Below are 20,826 nucleotides of genomic sequence, written 5' to 3'. Positions count from 1 at the left end.
AGCAGGGAGCCCGATGCGGGACTCGATCCCGGGACTCCAGGATCATGACCTGAGCCGAAGGCAGTCGCTTAACCAACTGAGCCACCCAGGTGCCCCTCCTCCAAACTTTTAAACCAATTGTTCTGGTCAAGGGTTTTCCTCCATCTGCAGTCTCAGCCCATTGGCCAATGGGGTCTGGAATTAGTCTTACTTCCGAAGACCTGGATATGACATGCTTGGAACCTTAGATTCCTGAATTCTTAGCAAAATGCACTTCCCATTACCTTCCCTTCTTTTTCTTTCTTCTCCCATCCTTCCACCCTCAACCCCACCATGTTGGTACTATTCTGATGACTGGGCTTCTGCCTAGGGTACCTGCAGAGGACTCTAGCTCTCTGTGAGCATTCAAGTACTGCCCTAAATTCAGCTTATTTGGTTGGGGTCCTAAAACCCTCCTTCATTCTTGGAAGCTCTTTTTCTGGGATGGGAACAAAGAATACTAAGTCCTTCTGGCCTGATTTTTGCTGCGAAGAGACCAGTTATCTGAAGCCAGGAAGCCTGATTTCACTTGGATTCCTTCTGCCACCCCCTAATCTACAGATTGGGAAACGTTGGTGCCTGTGCTAGCTAAACCACAGGTGAGCATGAACTGTTCATTTGGCATCCAGCTGTGTGGTTATCCCAGGGCGCATTCAGCTTGGTCCTTGCCTTTTCACACTTCTGCCTGCTCCTCACCAGGCATGTGGCTGTGGTCTCAGCTCACTGTATGGCTGAGCCTGCCTGAATGAGGTCCAAGATGGATTTTCCCTGACCCATTCATCCTCTTTTGCCTTGTGATCACGTGCATATGTGTTCCCTGAGGGAGCAGAATGAAACCATCTAGCTTATACTGGGGTCATTCCTAGAGCCACATTGCCCTTGTTACTGTGATCATTTCCAGCTGAGCCACCTCAAGATGATGAGCGCACATCAGCAGAAATATTTGTAGGAGTTAAACGACCCAACATAGGTAAAAATCTTTGCATGGTGTCTGAGATACAGGGAACAATCAATTAGCAATTTGTTTAGCATTGACCCTGGGATCTCAAGTGGATCTGAGCTTGTGGGAGCACAGTTCAAGAGCCTGGAAAAGAAGTCAGCCTGACAACATCTGGCTAGGAATGGAGTGAAGGAGCAAGGGATTCCAATGGATAATCTTCTCTTCCATATTCAATTTATTACTATACTTAAAACTTCTGTGGGGCTTCTTGCAAGTCTAAGCACTCACTTATCTAGTTCCCCCCCAAATGTGTCCCCTCTACCTTTACAGGCAGGTTGGGAAGATCCCTAAAATGAAACATATCTTCCTTTTGCCTAAAATATCCTCCACCTCTCCCAAATTGCAGGAGTCATAGTTACTGTAAATTGAGAGTGAGCAGAAACAAAAATAAGGGGTGTGCATGGACTAGCATAGTAAAGAGAACAAGATTCTGGAGTCAGATGGTTTTGTTTTTAAATTATATGCCTGCTCTTTGCCAGTTATATGATCTTGGCAAGTTACTTCACCTCTCAAAGCCTCAGTTTCTACATCTTTCAAGTTTGAGATGTTTGACCCAGCATCTAGAAGTCCCTAAACATTGACAGGTGTCAACTATTATACTATCCTGTTGATAGGGGTCTCCAAAAGTCAAGCAGAAGAGATTGTAAAAGCTATTTTCTAGAGAAGAACTTAAGCTTCAGAAAGAGAAGAACAAAGTTAGTGTGTATGTTTTTTTTGGGGGGTGCTGATGGTGGTAAGGAATTAGTTCTACTAATGCTGTCTAGTACACCTCTAAGATGGCCCCCATTGATATCCTTCTCCTGGTATCCATACCCTTGTGTAATCCCCTCCCCTTGAGTGACTAGTGACATACTTCAAGCAAATAGAATTCAGCAAAAGTGATGGAGCACTTTGAGATTATGTTATAAAAAGACTGTGGCTTGTACCTTAGATGGGCTTTTTCCTTCTTTCTCTCTTAGCTCACTTGTATTAGAGGATGCAAGCTGCCATGTGTAAATAGTCCTATGGAGAGGTCCATGTGGCATGGCAAGGAATTAATATCCTCTGTCCAACAAGCATGTGAGTGAGCTTGGAATTGAATCCTTTGGTTCCAGTTGAGCCTTCAGATGAGACCACATCCCTGGCCAACAGCTTGACTGTAAGTAACCTCATGAGAGGACTTGAACCAGAGGCACCCAGCTAAGCTACATCCAGATTCCTAGCCAATGGGGACTGTGAGATAATAAATGTTTTAAACTGCTAAACTTTGGGGATAATTTGTTATACAGAGACATAATATAGCATCTTTGCCACCTGGGCTTTTAATTTAGTTCTCTTCTGCCTTGAGGCTTCTCCAAGGGTCCACTCAGCCTGGTGATAATTAGAACTGGGCAACTGGAGTGTGTTGAGGGCACTGGAGTTGCAAGAGAGTGCCTGGAGCAGCAGGAAGTAATTTCATCATGATGTCATCTCTCAGAGAATGGCTGTGGAGGAGCACAGAGGCTGGAGAATAAAGCCTCTCTGGTGGTGCAAGTCCAGCTGGGCTGGGCAAGACCTTAGTGCCAACCTTGGGCTGCAAGTTTTAAAGACTGTGGACTTCCCCTTGGCAAGGTTGGGGCTCCCAGCAGGTCACAAGGGACAGGATCAAAAGTGAGAGGGATTTTAGGCAGCACTTCAGAGATTAGAAGCACTGCCATTAGCGTCCAAAGTAAGTCTGCTACTTACTAGCTGTGTGACCTTGAGCAAGTTGTTTAATCACTCTGAACTAAATATTCAAAATACAGATTATAATAGTATCCACTTTGAAGTTTTATTTTGAAGATTAAATGGGATAATGTAGGTAAAGCTTTTAGCAGAATGCACATGAATAGTTGATATTGCTATTATTCCTGGAAGGAAACCAAACTGGAGGTCCTGCCTCAAGTGTTTATACTGTGGTCTAGGCAAGTGGTAGGGACCAGCAGGGTCTTCCAAAGCAGTGTTGTGGAGGGCAATTTGATGAGCCTCTTCCAGAAAAACAAAGGCATGAATAAAAGGTCACTGGAAATACCAAGAGACAACCTCAAAAGGGAATTGAAACTTAAAGAGAATTCATATGAAAAAGTCCTGTGGTCTGTTGAACATGGGATAAGTTTCCAGATACAGCTCAACCCTCATATGACATAAGAAGCTCATCTTATCTAGATGTCACACAGCTTTTTCTAAGAAATCAATGAGCAAAAATAGGCAAAGGTTTTCATCTAGAAGTCATGACTTATGGTTCTCCAGAGAATTCATACAGGAACAAAACCTGGGAGAGTGAATTCACACCTCATTGATGTCAGCAATTTTACACGGAGAAGAAAGTATCACTCTAACAAGTTGGAAAACCAGATAATATTAGAAGAGAAGTGGTGTTTCAGAAAGGATATACTAAAGGATTTGTAGAAGAGACTGCAGAAAATCTATAATAATAAACGATAGACATAACTGATCACGCTTGGGTGTGAAGATTTAGAAGGATGAATAAACTGAGTAATAAGAACATATATGACAACTTCCCAAAGCAAGGGTTATGTTTCTGAGTCTGCTACATTTTAAAAACAAGTGTTGAAGTTGCATATGTGAATTTAATGTAATTCTGAAGATGAAATATTGTATACAAGGCCCTACAGAGTGCTTCACATGATAATGTCCATATATGATCAGGCCCTGAAGTGTTTGAAGCATTAGTAGGTAGAAGCAGAAAAAGTGCTCATTTGCAATTTACAGATCATCATTTTCTGTAACTGGATTTAGAGACCTTAATTCATCTTTGGGGAAGATTGCTGTTTTAAGAAAAATCTCAGAACAGCCCTTTAATTATCCAAATGTAAAACACTGTACTCACTCATTGTTCTTGAAGGAAACAGTGACATCACTGTTAAACTGATGGTAGATATTGATAAGTAAATTAAACCCTATAAATCTACCATTTATTGAACACTTACGATGAGGTCATAAGGACCACTTGGGACGGTCATTACACATACAGAATGTGAGCCCCTCTCTGGAAATCCAATTCAGTAGGCCCAGGGAAAAGCCCTGGAACTAATAAGCAGGCTAAGCATCCCTCAAATGATGCTGTGGCTTCTGGCCACAGCCACAGTTCTGAGGACCCTGAATTACAGAACAAACAACTTGCCCAAGGTCACACAGCTAGCAAGTGGTGGAGTAAGGAACAGAACCCAAGATTCTCACTCTACTCTAGCATGAAAACCCCTGCACAGTGGGGGAATGCAATGTCCCCCTGGACTGAAAAAGCATGGCGCTTCTCGAGAGACCAAGCCTATTGAACACCCTGGGTAGGCCTCAGGCATCTGTCTTAGGAAGACTGGGGCTAAGGGGTCCCAGTCTGTGAGTACCTAGGCACAGGCCTGGCCTGTGGAAGACAAGCCACCCATGCCACGGTCTTCTTCATCCCACTGCAGGCTCCAGAAACTACTGATTGAACTGATTACTATTACAAAGAAGCCACCATCCCACACCAGCAAGAGGACTCCACATTCCCCAGCTCCCCTTCTCCTTCTATCAAGAAAGGAGCAAATGCAAAGTGTTGGATGACTTGGTTTCTAGTTCTGTCTCCAGCCAATGACTTGCTACAGTCTCAGTTACTTATTTCAGCCTCAGCTTCCTCCACTTTTCTTACGCATGCCGCAGAGATGTTCCTCAAACAAACAGGACTTAAACTTTTTGACATGTTTTTTATTTCCATGTTCCCAGAACCTAGTGTGGTGCCTGACGTATGGTCGGCATCCAGTGAAGGTTTGTTGACTGTGTGAATGAATGAATCAGTGACCATTCAGGTGCGGGGGAGACTCCTAGGAACCTGCAGCTCTGCCCCCTGAGGCGTCCCCCTCTCTGGTCTTAAAAAAGTCCCTTACTCCAGGGCGCCTGGGTGGCTCAGTTGGTTAAGCGACTGCCTTCGGCTCAGGTCATGATCCTGGAGTCCTGGGATCGAGTCCCACATCAGGCTCCCTGCTGAGCAGGGAGTCTGCTTCTCCCTCTGACCCTCCCCCCTCTCATGTGCTCTCTCTCATTCTCTCTCTCAAATAAATAAATAAAATCTTTAAAAAAAAAAAAAAAAGTCCCTTACTCCATACCTGATGTCATTAGCCAGGACAACAGAGGTAACTTTGGCACAGATATCTTCTGCTTAAGGGAAGCCCATTGTGTGAAAACTTACAGTTATGGGAATAATAAATTATGATGATGGTGGTTCTTTTAAACAGACATCTGTGAGGGAAGATAAGCAAGATCTCACCATAAAGGCCTTACGATTGTGGGTAGAGCCTGGGAAAAGCTGTTAAGAATACAAACAATGAAGGGCCATCACAAAAGACAGAAAATTGTTTCTTGTAGTCATGATTATGCTTTAAAAAACCCCAACTAACATTTGGTCTTTCTTTGCATATCTCTTTCTTGTAGAGATTGTAATGCATATATATTTTGAATCTTGTTTTTTAAAATTCTATATAACAAACATTTCCCTATGTTGTTATAAACTCTTTATAAATATCAGGTTTAGTCATTGCATAATACTCCCATCTTACGGGTGTGCCAGATTTATTTAACCTTTCCCCTGTTGTTGATCATTTAACTTCCAATTTCTTCCCTATTATAGGTAAGTAATTCTGCAAAGAAGATCATTGTGCATTAGACTTGTTTCATACTTAAGATTCTTTCCTGAAGATTGGTGATCAAGGGTCAAAAGCTTGATCTCAGAGAGGGATATTTCTTGAGATTCTTGAAAATATGTCACTGCTAGTTTGGGGGATTCTCTCATTTTTCTTGAGAATCCAGACTCTGGATTCAGATAGGTTGCCTGCAAACTCTTGCTCAGGCGTTTACCTGTGGAACTTGGGCACCTTGGCGGAGCTTCCCCATAAGTCTCAGTTCCTTAGCTGTCAATTAGGGGTGATTGAATCCTCCACATGGGACTGTTGTGAAGATGGACAATCAATATACGCAAAGCTCAGTGCTTGGCAGAGAGTGTGCTCCATAAATATTAGCTGCAATTAATTTGTCTCTCTAATTATCAAAAAGGATGGACCTTTTGACCTCTGATTATTGCCTGTTTATATTTGCGCGTGTTCGTGTGTATATGTGTGTAAATTACGATATATTATTTTAAAGCCAAAAAACCTAAACCATAAAGGACTTGAAAAGAGCATATTTCTCAGGCAACCCACTGCACATACAGCTCTTTCTTGGGGCTCATGTCACCCAGAGAAAAGCAGCCGCTGCTGCCCTATATTTTCTACACGGCCTTCTCCTTTTTGCTAGTTTTAAGATGTATCATTTCCTGTCATTTTTCTCTTTAAGTGATTCCTTTAAGACTAACTCCGCTCTTAAGTATGATGTTTATTACGTCGCGGGTTCCTGCGGAAACCTATCGCCAACTGTGGAGCAAAAGCAGAGGGAAAACTGGATTTGAGTTCCAGAAATCCGTGGCACCGCCGACCCCTGGAGAAGCACATCTCTCCGTAGAGCGAGAACTCTCAGGGCCAGAAGCGGAGCGGGGCTCCGGGCAGCTTGCAGCCCCGTAGGAACACAGAAGCGGCCCCAGCCGCCGTGGCAGCTCCCCGTCCCACTGACAGTGTCTGTCTTGTAATTATGTTTCATGTAGTAATTAGCCCCTTCATATCAATGAAGCCAAATTTCCATGTGTAATGGAGTGAAGCCTGAGTGTATGAGACCAATTGAAACGCAGCTTTGGCAGGTGGGGGCCTCCGAGAGCTCCCTGGGGGGCAGGGAGGACCGGCCTCTGTCCGCAGAGCCCTACTGTGTGCGCACCCTCCTTCCTATAATCCTCACACCGGTCTCTTTTCTGCAGAGCCTTCACCTTTGTTTTCATCGTCCGTGCAGCTCCTTCCCTTCTGGAATCTCAGCTGTACCACAAACCCTTCACGGCCCGGAGGCAGGCGCACGGAGCCAGCAGCAGGGTGGGACAGAGGCCCCGGAAGGCACTTCAGAGTCCCAGGAGCTCAGAGCCCCTTACAGGGACCCCGCTGGGGGGCATCTCCATAAGCCCTTGGGAGGACAAGGCTGGGAGGGGCAGACACAAGGCTGGGGGCGGGGCAGGCAGGGTGGGTGGGTGCTGCTCTTGGCCTTGAGGAGGGGACTGGGTCTTAGTAACAAAGACAGCGCCCCTCCCTTCACCTCACCCTCCTCTGTCATCCTCTGCTTTCTTTTTCCTCTCCCCTCTTCTAACGTGTCCCCCCGCCCCCATAACCAGACGTGTTTGGGGGAATCCATAATCCTTTTGTTTGAAAAAGAATTTGTGTGGGAGGGGAGGGTGGGCATAAAATCTGAGGAAAACTAAGAGAAGTGTAGAAGGGACATTGGATTAGCCTCGAATCCTTGAGCAAGCTTCTTAGATCCTGCTGAGTCCCTTAGACTCCTGATCTCTAAAATGGGGGTAATAATCGCTGTCTCGCACACCCCACTGGACTGAGGAGTAGGTAGAATATGCCCCACATTGATTCAAGCATGGGCTGGTCTTTCAGTGACATATCTGGGGAACCACGTATAAAGGCATGTTTATATGTATGTGTGTATACCCTCCCCACTTGACACACACAGTCAACTGAATATGTATTTTTGATTTTAATTTTTTTTCCTGTACTCCAAATATTTATTTAAATTCCAGCTAGTTAACATACAAGCGTAACATTAGTTTCAGGTGTAGAATTTAGTGATTCATCGCTTACGTACAACACCCGGTGCTCATCACAAGTGCCCTCTCTAATCCCCTATTTCCCCCATCCCCTCCCCCGCTCCCCTCCAGCAACCCTCAGTTTGCTTCCTATAGTTGAGTCTGTTTCTTGGTTTGCCTCTCTTTCCCTCACCCCCCACCATGTTCACTTGTTTTGTTTCAGTATTTTTGTCTTTCAGAAATTTAAAACCACCACATATAACAAAAACTAGTTACTATTTATTAACCACTAGCTCCGTGCCAGACCCTATCTAGGCTCTGTGCAAATTCTCGTATTTAATCCTCAAAACCCTATGGGAAGGTATTGTTAGCCCCACTTTACAGATGAGAAAATCAAGACCCCAGGTTAAGACCATCTCCCAAGGTCATGGATCTGTGTAAGTGTTCGAGCTGAAACAGGCCTGAGTTCTGAGTCCTTAGTCTCAATCATTATGCTGTTCCTAAGAATCTGGGCTTTTCCATAGCCAGACATTTTTGGACTCAGAGGGAGGATATTTCCAAATACCATTTTCCCCGGTCTGACTCCCACCTTCCAGTCCCACTGTGGCTCTGGTTCAAAGTGATCTAATGCTTGAAATGAAAAAGGCGTTGGGAGGGTGCCTTGACTTTCATTTCCGCAAAGACCTAGGATGTTTCTCCAGCATCCTGAGAACCTTAGCCAAAGCTTCAGGCTCAGGACAGGGGGCCGCTGGGGGCTCCGGCCAGGTGATGGTGTTTCCACACCAGAAGGTGGCTGCCTGACGATGGGATACCTCTGGCCCTCTTTCATATTGCATTGTGAAAGTACCGTGTCCCCTCTACCTTCTCCTTACGTGCCTCTCCCTTCTTGACCAGGTGCCCTCTTTTTCTCATTATACAGACTTCTGGAAAGGTTCATGACAAGTCCAGCTTCTGTGCCAGGCAGGGAGACCCCTTCTCCATCTTGGTCAGGTCAAAAAGTGAGCTGCCAGTAGCTGAAAGGTAGGAGTGAGAGTTTGGGCTCTAGAGCCATGGGTTCAAATCTTAACTCGGCCACTCTGCTGTGTACCTCGACCTCTCAGGGTCTTCAGCTTCTCCCCCCCCACCTTTTTTTTTAAGAGGGGACTAATAACACCTATGCTGTAAGCCTGTTGCTGGTGTTAAATAAGTAAGTGCACATAAATGATCCGGAACAGTGCTGATGCATATGAAGTGCTCAGTAGCTCTCATTTTTACCCCATGTCAGACATGTCCTGCAAAGTGCTTTACACACATGATTCTCATTTAGATCACGCTGCAACACTATGAAATAGATGTCAGTATCCCCATTTTACAGATGAGGAAACTGAGGCTCATGGAAGCTAGGGTCACCCAGCAGGTAAATGAGAGAGCTGGGATTCAACCAGGACTGCCTGATTTCCAAGCTCATGCCCTTAACCTCCTCACTGCACTGTCCCTCAAAAACCTCCTCATGAAAAAAAGTCCCACATATCTTCCTCATCCCCTTTCTGGGGCTGCCCACAGGAAACCCTGCAGTCCAAGAGTGGCTGCAGCTGGCTCATGTCATGTGAGAAGAGGTGGGAGCAGCGCGGTGCCGGTGACCTTGGGGTGAGCTGGACCCTGTGATTGCCAGGGTCCCCTCCAGCTTAATGCTGGGGGTACTGTTGCCAAACTGACTTATAAGGAGTTTTGGGGGGCTGTCTGGCAGAGTCAAGATGTGATCTGAAGGATCTTAAGAGCTGAGAACAGACAGGGCAAAAATAAACTTTTGCATTAATCCATTATCCTAATGATCGTCCTAAAGATAAGCTTGATCAGATATGAGCATTGCTAAGATTGATTTGCCTAAAATAAGAATCTCATTTGCATTTTTCTGATTTTTCCCTACTTCATTTAGCCACATCAAGACAGCTGCAGCTCTCAGCAAGGACAGACATTTGAAATAGATGGATATCGCCTACATGTATTTATGGGGCACAGGATCCTTCCCACCCACCTGTGTGTTGTAATCTCTTTGACAGAGGAGAGGAGGACAGTTTAGGGAACTTCAAAGTGACAGCTTCGACTTGCTAATGGAAGGTCAGCATTTTCAACTTACCTTTGATCACATTTTTAACTTGTGTAGAGGATACATCTCTGTGGACCAAAGAATATGCGTGGGTAAAGTGGATTGGAAAAGATCCTAATAGTCTCAAGTCTGAGTTAGAAGGTGTACTATCACACATATCTTTGCATTAACTATTCACGTCAACCCCAAGAGGTAACTAGGGCAGGCATTTTTATTCCCATTTTGCAGATGAGAAAACCTAGGCCCAGTGAGGTTAAGGTATATGATTTAGGTTATATGTTTTGCGAATAAAGACAAACCTCAACTCCCAACCCTGGGTCTCAAACCTCGTGACTTCCAGGCCAGGGTTCTCTGCTGTTGGAACCAGCGGTCTGTGAGCAGCTCTGGGAAGAACCACTTCTCTCAGAGAGTAAGATTTGGTCCTGGGGGCACCTGGGTGGCTCAGTCGTTAAGCGTCTACCGTCAGCTCAGGTCATGGTCCCAGGGTCCTGGGATCAAGCCCTGCATCAGGCTCCCTGCTCAGAGGGAAGCCTGCTTCTCCCTCTCCCACTCCCCCTGCTTGTGTTCCCTCTCTCGCTGTGTCTCTCTCTGTCAAATAAATAAATACAATCTTAAAAAAAAAAAAAAGATTTGGTCCTGGTTGTATAGATAAGATTACGCCTTTCATCCATTTGACCTTCAGTGATCCTTCCTGGGAGAGACAGGCCATTGAAAATATCGGAGTGCTGATGATGATTGCCTGCACAGTCTTCTTGGCAAAGCTGATCATGGATAATAAAGACCCACGAGGCCATAACATCTAAGCTTCAGACTGATCCCATTCCCGTCTGCAACCTGGGGACCCTCTTGAACTTGACCGGGTGATTAACTTTTGGATTGGAAAGTACACAGACTGTGGAATCAAATTGTTGTGGGTTGAGTCCTGGTCTTGCCGTTTATGTCAGCTGGTGTTCAGAACAGTGCTCTCCATGCAGAATTTCATTTATTACATTATTTAACTTAGTGTATTTCATTTAATCCCACAACACCGCCATGACGAAGATTCTGATGTTATCGTCCCCATCCCATAGATGAAGAACAGGTTCACAGAGGTAGAGGCTGAGTAACTTGCTCAAGCTAGACAGGTAATTCCGATGCCAAATCTTATATATTTTTAAAATTTTTCAACTTAAAAGCATAGGTAATGCATTCACTTGACTCAAAATTCAAAAGAAACAGGGTGCCTGGCTGGTTCAGTCAGTAGAGGACAAGACTCTTGATCTCGTGCTCTACGAGAATTCAAGCCCCACATTGTGGGTAGAGCTTACTTAAAATAAATAAATAATAGTCTTACGTTTAAAAAAAAATTCAAAAGATGCAAAAAAGAAAACTGAAAAGTCTCCTTCTTGCCCGGTCTTCCAGCCACAGTCCACCTTCCTAGAGGCCGCTGATTTTACCAGCTACATGTGTTTCTTCCAGAGACTTGTTATACACATATAAGCAAAGAGGCAAATCTATTGTTTCTGCTCTCTTTTTTTTCTTTTTGTGGGCGCATACATTTTTTTTTTGAAGAGCTATTGTTAAATTTCTATATATAAGACAACAGTACGGTATTGATTTTGGTAATTTTTAAACAAAAGTCATATTTTTAGTTAAACATGCTACATTCTTTCAAGTTTCCTGCCTTTGCTCCTGATTTTCCTTCAATTCAAAATGCATGACTCCTCACATTCCTCATCTGGCAAGCTGCTGGGCATCTTTTGGGCTGTAGCACAAATATCGTCTCCTCTTGAGAAATCTTCCTCAACTACCCCCTCTCCCGGCTTACGGTTATTCATTTCCTTCTTCATATCCTCCCATTTTTCAGACTATACTATAATTATTACTATCAGACTATTTAGGCTAATTTTATTCCCAAATAGTCTGAGAGTTCCCAAGAAAATATTCATTCATTCAATAAATACACATCTATGTGTGTGTGTATATATATATATATATATACGTATATATGTAATTTTTTGTGAGAGTCTGCTCTTTTTACTTTAATGGCAGCATATTAAATATACTACTCTGCTTCTTGCTTTCTAAGAACTTTTTTTTTTTTAAGATTTTATTTATTTATTTGAGAGAGAGAGAATGAGAGAGAGCACATGAGAGGGGGGGAGGGTCAGAGGGAGAAGCAGACTCCCTGCCGAGCAGGGAGCCCCATGCGGGACTCGATCCCGGGACTCCAGGATCATGACCTGAGCCGAAGGCAGTCGCTTAACCAACTGAGCCACCCAGGCGCCCTAAGAACTTTTTATCATAGAAAAAAAATCACACATAAGCAAAAGTAGAGAAAATAGTGTGAACCCCCATATAGCCATCAGCCCACTTCAAGAGTTCTCATACATGATCAATCTTATTTTACTGATACCCCCAGCTCTAACCCCAATTATTTTTTAAAAGATTTATTTATTTATTTTAGACGGAGAGAGCGAGCGAGTGAGAGCATGAGCAGGGGCAGGGGCAGAGGGAGAGAGAGGATCCTTGAGCAGACTCCCCGCTGAGCACTGAGCCCAATGCGGGGCTGGATCCCAGGACCCTGAGACCATGACCTGAGCTGAAACCAAGAGTCAGCTGCTTAACCGACTGAGCCACCCAGGTGTCCCACACCCCTGATTATTTTAAAGCCAATCCCAGATATCATATAATTTCATCTATAAATAATTCAGCATATATCACTAAAAGAATGACTTAAAAAATATAACCACGGGGCGCCTGGGTGGCTCAGTTGGTTAAGCGACTGCCTTTGGCTCGGGTCATGATCCCAGAGTCCTGGGATCGAGTCCCACATCAGGCTCCCAGCTCAGCGGGCAGCCTGCTTCTCCCTCTGACCCTCTCCCCTCTCATGCTGTTTCTCTCTCTCTCAAATAAATAAATAAATAAAATCTTAAAAAATATATAACCACAATATCTATCACATGTAAAAAAATATATCATAAACTATCCAGTCAGCATTCAGATTCCCTAACGGTCTCCCCCCTCTTTATCTCTCTCCCCCTTTTTAACAGATGCTGCTTTGTTCAAATCAAAATTCAAGCAAGGTCTACACATTGCATTTGGTTGATCCCTCATTTTTTTTTCTTTATCACCTAACAATACTCCTGGAGATCATTTCATACCAGAACATAAAGAACTACTTCATTCTTTCTTCCACTGCAGAATATTCTTTGTATGGCTGTACTATAATTCACTTAACCAGCCTCCTGTTGGTGGGCATTTAGGTCATTCCAAACCTTTCGCTATTGAATAACCTTGTTGAGTACGTCACTTTGCACATTGGGAGTGTGTTTAAAAGATAAATTCTTGGAAGTGGAATTTCTTTTCTTTCTTTCTTTTTTTTTTTTTGGAAGTGGAATTTCTGTGTGAAAGGATATGTGTATTTGAAATTTCCAAAATTATTGCTAGATTGTCCTTCATAGAGGTGGTACCCAAGCAATCAATGCTTCTATCAGCCATGGGGATGAGAACTCTTTCCCTGCACCCTCCTCAGAAGCACCATCCCCTCTCAGACCTCTGACTGTGCTATTATTCCCTTTCCCTGGAATGCCCTGTCTCACCTTGTCCATCCGGTGAACTCCTTTTCTTTAAGGCTCAGCTTAAACTCCACCCAACCCAGAGGGTTGGTGCTCTCTCAGCACTCCCAGAGACCCCTTTTCATAGCACACTTCACACTTAATACTGGGTCCTCTTTGTTGACTCATCTCTGTCCTCCGCTGGTTAGTGAGGTCCTTAAGAGTGTAACCTGAGGCACACAGTAGGTGGTCTACACAAATTGGTCCATAATCTCTGGGTTTTCTCCAAAGGAAGCTCAGGGATTTCTGCTGTTTCCTTGGGTGGAACGAACCCAGAGTCATGGGTGCATCACTGACTTTTGTAACCCGCTGATGCCCAAGTATTGAAGCCCAGAAAAACCCCAAACTCCATTTTGCCCAGCCCCAGAAGCCTGCAGCAGATGGCACCGCATCCCTGAGGCTGCGAGGTCTGATTATCCTAGACCTACAAATTGTTTACGGATTCTGACCTCTCAAATTGCTTTCTATTTAATCTGGGCTGGAAGACCTTGATTTTTGTTGTTTTAAAATCTAGGCTCGCTTCCCACCCCACAGATGAAACTGTCATCCTCTAAATTATTATTATTCTGGATGGACAGGAGCAGAATTAGGACCCACAAAAGCAAGTGAGGCGGGGCAGGTGGGAGTAATCCCATGTGCCCGAGGTGGGGGAGGGTGCAGCAGATGGCTCCCCGGGCAAGCCTTGAAAGCCAGGATTAAAAAGTAATTTTCAGCATGCTTAAAATGGGACTGCAGATTTGGGTCGCCACAATTAACTCTCTCCCAGCTATAGGCCAGAGCCTTGGAGTCAAAAGGAGGTGCCCTGTCTAGGAGCGATGCTAGGTGAGAACCCCTTGATTTCTCCTCCCGAAGCTTCATGGGAACATTTTCTGGGCCTTGAGGAGGGAGCTCGGGCCCTCGGGGTCAGCCTCTTCCTAGAGACAAGGTTCTACTTCCTCTCTAAATGTGGACTCTTGTCAGAGGGAAGTCCTTCCAAGGCTGTAGGAAGCACTGTGCCTCCAGAGATCAAGTTCTTATCAGAGACCAAAAGCGGCATCTCATCCTGTTATCGAAGTACCTCGGGCATTTGCCCCACGAGAGGTGAGATACTGCCTTGCCCACTACTTTCTGTGGTAGAGTTGCCATTGTCCCTGAACAGGATCTATCGGTAGCTGTCCCTGTACCTGCCCCACCCCTGACCATAATTCCTTTACCTTTTAAAATCCAGTGCATTAAATTCTTTTCCCTGAGGAATGATAAGATTCTGTCCACGCCCCCCCACCCCAACCACACTCTTGAACTGTAGAACTGCAATTAATGGGGTTTCCCTTTTCTTTTTGTTTACCAGGAAACTCAGAGCCAAATTCAAAAACTAATTTCATGGTCTCCATGAATGCATTCTACTTTTCCACTTACCTTGCTATTCTATTCTAATTTACATAGTCCATTGGTTCTGATTTTGTTTTCCTCTATATATTGCACTATATTGCTGAATGTACGTCCTGTGTGTTATATCACATCCTTTGTGCAACTAGGTAGAATATAAATAATTAAATGCAGAAATAATCCACACTTTCATTCATTAATGCAACTTTTGCAATACGTACCAGTTAGATGCTTAATACTGTAGTAGGTGAGTGGCTGATACAAATAAAATACATTTAAGCATTTAACATCTACTATATCCAGGTACAATGCCTAGGACCTCTTAAGTCATCTGTTTTAATTTACGTCTAACAATCTTAAGGGTGCCTGGGTGGCTCAGATAGTTAAGCATCTGCCTTTGGTTCAGGTCATGATCCCAGAGTCCTGGGATCGAGTCCTGCATCGGGCTCCCTGCTCCTTGGGAGCCTGCTTCTCCCTCTGCCTCTCTCTCTCTGTCTCTCATGAATAAATAAATAAAATCTTAAAAAAAAATAACAACAATCTTAAGACATAAATAATTAAGTTGGAATATATAAAGCACTTAGCCCAGTGCCTGGTATAGTAAGCACTAAATAAGTGGTAGCTATTTTTCTTATTAGGTATCATTATTCTCATTTCAAAAGAGGAAACTGTAGAGCTGAAAGGTTAAATTACATTGTTATGAGAGCTTGATTAAAATAATGAACCAAGCATGTGACGACACTTTTTGGTTATCCAGAATCCACTCCCCTTGCTTTCAGGGAAAGCATTTCTTTGCAAAACTCTACTGCCTACTCCATTTGTAGTTCCTGTGCTCTGGACCCGGCTTCATCCCCGCCTCCTGGGGAGGAGCACGTGACCCAAGCATGGCCAATCAGTGCTCTGAATTTACCTCCCCACAGTCATTGGCTAAGGAAGGAGCATGTGACCCAAGCATGGCCAATCAGTGCTCTGAATTTACCTCACCACAGTAATTGGCTCAGAGGTACAGCATGTGACTCAGATCGGTCTAATCCAAGTGACTCTTAGGATTCCTGAGGGCGTTATTGAGACGAGATGTATTCTCCTTTCTGCTTGGCCTGAGCCGCAGCATATGTATGACTGGAGTTTGATCAGTCATTTTCCTACTCTGAGTAAAGAGTCGTTTGATAATGGAGTCCACAAGAGAACGGGGACTCCAGAGACGGACAGAGTGAGTGTGGGTCCTGAAGATATTCCCCTGGGTCCAAACACGTCCAAAGCCAACAAGATCTGTTCCAGGATTAATGGGATTGCTGAGCCAGTAAATTATCTTTTTTGCTTAATCCTGTTTGAGTTGGGATTCAACCACTTACAACTATAAAGATCCTTCTTGTATAGGCCTTCAATAAATTTTTGTTCCTTTACTTTTTCCCCATTTGATGGACTTGCCCGATGTCACAGCTAATAAGTGGCAACAGCAGTATTTAAACCAAGTTCTGACCGCAAAGCCCATGGACATCATGTTCCTTGCCTATAGGAACTTGCATTGTATTGGGGTGCCAGACTGATACAAATGCAACAGGTGGATGATGAGCCAAGGTGGGGAGGGCTTGGCCATTGTGTAAAAGCTGTGAGCATCATGCTTCTGGAGCACCCTCACTCTGCACTCTCCTTCCCAGAATCTGTAAATGGTCTGGGAGAAGCACAAATGCTGATTCACAGACATGCCAGCTGGCTCAGCATGTTTCTATACAAGGAGCTGATGCTTCCCCTGCTTATTTAAAGGAGACTCATTGCCTGGAGCAGAGACTGGGTGAAGCAGACACACATCCACAGCACTGGACTCTGACTCACCCTGTGACTCCTTTGGTTGAGTCATCGCTCTCCTGAGATGGGCTTTCTTGTCTGCAAAATGAAGCTTGACAAATGGGGTACAAATGAGATCTAAGTCGTGGGACTGGAAGGTTGCTGCTGGGTAGTCCCACCTGAGTAACTGTAGGAATAGGCCTCCCCTCTCTAGCATATCTGGGAGTCCTCGAGGTGTGGGTGAACACGTCCATCCAGTCTGACATCTCCATAGCTCTGGAGAGACCCTCTGCTCCCGGTGGAGCTCCAGGCCTCGTGTTGCATAGTAATCACCATTGCCCAGAATGCTCTGTTTCTGTGGCCCTGCCCGCCTCTGGAGCACCCACCCCCCCCCCCCTTAGCGTGCTGCCCCGCTGCCCCGGACCTCTGAGGAGGAAGGAAGCTCCCTTCCCCAGTCCTGTTCTCACGGAAGGACTCTCCGGGGAGTTGTCTGCCATGTGTCACGGTAAACCTGTAGGAAAAGACAACTACTGGAAGGCTGGGTGTGGCCCTGGTTCTGCGAGTTTTGTTACTTTCAGGGCGTCTCCCTGTGAGGGCAAGTGCACCGAACTATGCATATGAGGATGAAAGCACCAGTGTCCCCACTCAAGGACAATTGCAACAAGGATGAAAGATACTATTGTTACAGGCGGCCCATTCAAAAGAAATAAGCCTGGTGAAACAATTCTGTAAGGGAGCTGCTCACCCCGTTGTGCTTACTCTGGGCACCAGAATCATAACCTTAATGATCAGCGAGGGCCTACCCCATTCAGGATTCAAAGATGATTAAAAGATGGTGCTGGTAAATGTTAAAAAACCAGCTCTCCAGGAAAAAAAAAAAAGCTTATTGTAAACTTTATATAATTTATATATGATATTATAAAATTTTATAAATTTTATAGATGGAAAAGGAATGTAGCACACCATTTACAAATAACAAGATACACAATGCAGTACTGTAAATTCCATATAGGCAATTGATTCTCACGATTCTTGACCTTTGTTGAACTCTCGTGTCCATAGCCAAACTATGGTTGCAATTCAACCACGATTTGACAAAATCAGACTATGAATAAATGCTTGATTACTATCCTATTCCGCAAAGAAGGCGCTTACGTCACTAAATAAGTGAGTATAATTCCGATGTGAGTATGGGTTTGTGTTTTCATTTCTGTTAAGGAGTAAGACAGAAGAGAAACAACAAAGATGTCTATTGGATCTTCATTTGTTCACTAATGACACAGTGACTTCTTTGCTGAATCACGTAGTAGGTTTTGAGCTCTGGGAGAAGGTTTCCTGAATTTTCTGTTCCAGTCACAATGTAACAATTATAGATACAACATGCATTTAAATCGAATCTCCATTATTGACATTTCTCTATTATTTTCTTAAGTCTATGCAATCAATAATTTCCATGATGTAAATACTCTCACCGTGGCTGATTTCAATCTACCACCTTTAAGTCACGGAATGTGGATTTGGAAAGAGATGCAAAATAGCACAGCATTATTTGTGGTATTTCTACCATACAGACTAGATGTAAATAACCTCAAGAGCATAGATAATAATAAAATGTAGTAAAATAATTGGAAAGTGAGGAGTTCTGAGTATTTATTACCTTTGTTTTTAACATAATTTATTTCATTGTAAGTATATGTAATATACTTATGTACACTTATGTACTTATACTTATCCAGCACTCCACCACCAAAGATAGAACCAAATCACAATCCTGGCTCAAACCACATTTGGTAAAGAAAACTAGATCAATGGCTCAGAATATTAATACCTGACGAATTTTTAAGGCCAGTTCCTTTTCCCTAAGTGATTTCATTAGCCATGTGGGTGAGGAAGTAATTCTGGGTTGCTGTACAGCTTCTAGGCACCTAGCATCTAGCACCTCTTGTTTCTTTCAAGAAACATTTGAGTGCTTCTCAAAGTGTGGTCCCCAGCATCAGCATAACCCCAAACATTTTGGAAATGCAAATTTTGGGGTCCATTGCCAACCTATTGAAGCAGAACCTATGGGGACAGGGCCCTGAAAGCTCTCTCCCATGTTCCTAATGCATATTCAAGGTGTTTCTGACATGTGCTCAAGTTCCATCTTTTCTAGGGACTAATAGTTTGAATAGTACTGCTCTTTTGGCTGTCCCACATTGTTCTCACCCCTTGCTGTAGATGATGGCGTGTCAGCCTTTATCCTCCCCCACCCCCCGAAAACTACTCAGATGGTGTCCCTTCCCTCCTAGTTTCCCAAAGGAGGAGAAGAATGATCATCAATGACAAAGGGCAGCTGCAGAAGCCACGCCCAGAGCCAGCTTCATGCTCAGAAAGGGACATTGCACCTCCTCTTCATGGTTTTGGGTACTCTACATGTTCAGAGAAACTTCTCTAGTAACGAACTGTAGAAATGATCCCTGACAGTATAGTCTTTGGAATGTCAGCTTTTAAATTCAGAATCCTTGTTAGTGCTTTCAGGCATGCTCACCATGCAGTAGTTAGGAAAAGAGTTCTCGTCGACTGGTCCCTGTGCAAGGCTTCACCTCCATCCAATATGCTTTGCAAGATGGTGCTGTGGGATGGGCGCCTGGGTGGCTCAGTCGTTAAGCGTCTGCCTTCGGCTCAGGTCATGATCCCAGGGTCCTGGGATCGAGCCCCGCGTCAGGCTCCCTGCTCGGCGGGAAGCCTGCTTCTCCCTCTCCCACTCCCCCTGCTTGTGTTCCCTCTCTGGCTGTGTCTCTCTCTGTCAAATAAATACATAAAATCTTAAAAAAAAAAAAAAAAGATGGTGCTGTGAGACAGGTGCTTCTCTAGCCTCTGTGGCCCAGGGCTCAGGGCTGACACGATCTCTGGAGGATCAGTATTGTCCTACACTGTGAACATACCAGGGTAGTTTAAATTGCTTTTAGTCTCTGTGAACTATACTGTAATTAAAATAAAAAAATAAAATACATGGCTTTTAGTTAGGAGAGGGGCTTTCCTCTTCGATTGGGAGCTCAATGTAGATGTTGCATTTGTTCTGTCCTATGACAGTGACTCTGATATAAAGTTAAACATTTTTCATTCCCTGAAAATTGGCTAAAGAGACAGAAACCCTGGCTCAAATGGGCTTGAACAATAAGTAATTTTATTACTCTTCATAACTGAAGTCCATGGGCTCCAGGATTGGTTGGTTTAGAGACTCAGCATCAGCATCAAGGACCCAGTTTCTTCTCATCTTTTTGCTATGCTAACCTCCATACTAGTTCATCCTTAGGTTGTGAGCAAAATGGCTGCAGTGGTTCCAGCCATCACAACCAGAGAGTACAAAGTCCAGATCGGGGGTTCTTTTCTGAGCTCCATGGATAAACTCAGGGACCCATGAACCTGAGTGGGAAAAAGAATCACATCATCAAACTCTAACTAAAATTTGTTATTTCCTTCAATTATGAATGTAGGTAACAAACTACAGTAGTAGTAGGGCAGTGTGGGTTTGTCGCCAATAGAAATCACATGTATTTTCAAGTAGCATTATAATTGTGAATATATCATGAATATACTTTATGCTTAATTTGAAATTATAGTAGTTATTAGACCCACCACTAGATCTTGATATTGAATATGTTAACAAAGTATTGCATATATTATTATATCATAAATATGCTGTTTCAATATTTTAGTAGTTGTGTTATGTTATAATTCTTTGCATGTAGTTTATTTGATGTATTTAAAAATATCATTCTACGAAGGGGTCCATAGAATTCACCCAACTGCCAAAGGGACCCTGGCACCAAACATACATCCTATGTGGAAGAAGAAGCAAGGACATCTAGCACCTCTTGTTTCTTTCAAGAAACATCAGATCTCATTGGCCAGAACTGGGTCACATGACATTCTTGAGCCAATTCTTGTGAAAGGAAGCGCATTTACCCTTGGACCAATCAGATGCTGTCAGCTTTCCCTGAAACTTGGAGCTTCTTGGGAGAGAGTGAGTACCAGAACAAAGTGGGGCCCTGTTAGGAAAGAGCAAAGAAAGATGAATGCTGTGGGTCAAGAGTTGCTCAGAGATCTGCCTCACTTTGTGCCACATACCAGAGGGATAAGAAACAACAACTACAAAACAGCATGATTTTATGTGAACCCTTGGGAAGAGTAGGGAAGCAAGATGGGCTTTTTACCTCTCTAGCAAGTTTTCCAGAGGAAGTTATGCATGAGTTGAGTCTTTGGAGAATGGAATGGACTTAGCCAGGAGAAAGATGGAAACTGGGTCCAGAATGTGGAAACAGTACGTGCAGAGGCTAGA

General features: G+C 43.9%; 1 long non-coding RNA gene and 1 other non-coding gene across 2 annotated transcripts in view; one reads left to right on the top strand and one right to left on the bottom strand.

Moving 5' to 3' along the window:
- Nucleotides 1–20,826, top strand: part of LOC145717393 (uncharacterized) — a 313,191-nt gene that overhangs the window by 94,013 nt on the left and 198,352 nt on the right. The gene's annotated exons all lie outside the window — the stretch shown is intronic.
- LOC115940346 (small nucleolar RNA U3) lies at nucleotides 18,764–18,977 on the bottom strand. The gene has a single exon (XR_004075118.1). It is a non-coding gene; the product is annotated as a small nucleolar RNA U3 (small nucleolar RNA).

The sequence above is a fragment of the Leptonychotes weddellii genome, chromosome 15, assembly GCF_054177405.1.
Source record: "Leptonychotes weddellii isolate Sample4059 chromosome 15, ASM5417740v2, whole genome shotgun sequence".
Classification (NCBI taxonomy): domain Eukaryota; kingdom Metazoa; phylum Chordata; class Mammalia; order Carnivora; family Phocidae; genus Leptonychotes; species Leptonychotes weddellii.
Note: the sequence above shows the minus strand (reverse complement) of the source record. Positions and strands in the feature narration are given on the sequence as shown.